The 821-nt window shown below is 36.3% G+C and overlaps 1 non-coding gene across 1 annotated transcript; it reads left to right on the top strand.

Moving 5' to 3' along the window:
* The first annotated feature begins 478 nt into the window (after positions 1 to 478).
* LOC124685495 lies at positions 479 to 584 on the top strand. Its single transcript, XR_006997481.1, has one exon. It is a non-coding gene; the product is annotated as a small nucleolar RNA R71 (small nucleolar RNA).
* Positions 585 to 821: the final 237 nt, after the last annotated feature.

Genomic DNA, 821 nt, shown 5'->3' with positions numbered 1-821 from the left:
TTGATTAATTCCACAAGGTATATGTATTCCACAAAAATTAACATGCTTATAGGAAATAACATTCTTAGGAGTTTGAGCATGCTCATTACAATAATTAACAACAATTTCATTCTTCATGCAAGCCTCTTTAAAAGGTTCATGATACTTATCAAAATTCTTTTTAGGCAATTCAAAATGAGAAGCAAAGGCTTTATAAAGATTTGCAGCAACTTGAGAGTCAAGACCATAAGTAGCACTCATATTTCGAAATTTATCGGTATCCATAAAAGTTTCAATGCATTCATAATCATAATTTATACCGACTCTTTACCTTTGTCGTTCTCCCAATCTTCGAGCGTTCTCCTTAATCCGATCAAGGAGGTCCTTTTTAAACTCTTCTTTGTTGCGCGTGAATGATCCGGAACAAGTAGCATCCAAGCAAGGTCTTGTCTTGAAAAGAAAGTCTTGCATAGAAATTATCAATAATGATATTACCTGGAAGCTCATGATTGGGGCATTTGAGCATTAAAGACTTCAATCTCTCCCATGCTTGAGCAATACTCTCTCCATCATGAGGCCAGAAATTATATATTCGGTTTCGGTCTTTGTGAATTTCACTCGGAGGATAGAATTTAGAATAAAATAGATGCACAATATCCTTCCAATCAAGAGAATGCTCATCCTTCAGCAGTTTATGCCAATGCGCCGCTTTACCAGACAACGACATAGAGAATAATTTCTTCTTCACTTCATCCATAGAGATACCTGCACACTTGAATAACCCGCATAATTCATGCAAAAACAGTAAATGATCTCCAGGATGCACAGTTCCATCCCCTTCA

This window comes from Lolium rigidum, chromosome 1 (assembly GCF_022539505.1).
Source record: "Lolium rigidum isolate FL_2022 chromosome 1, APGP_CSIRO_Lrig_0.1, whole genome shotgun sequence".
Classification (NCBI taxonomy): domain Eukaryota; kingdom Viridiplantae; phylum Streptophyta; class Magnoliopsida; order Poales; family Poaceae; genus Lolium; species Lolium rigidum.
This window is presented reverse-complemented; position numbering and strand designations above follow the sequence as displayed.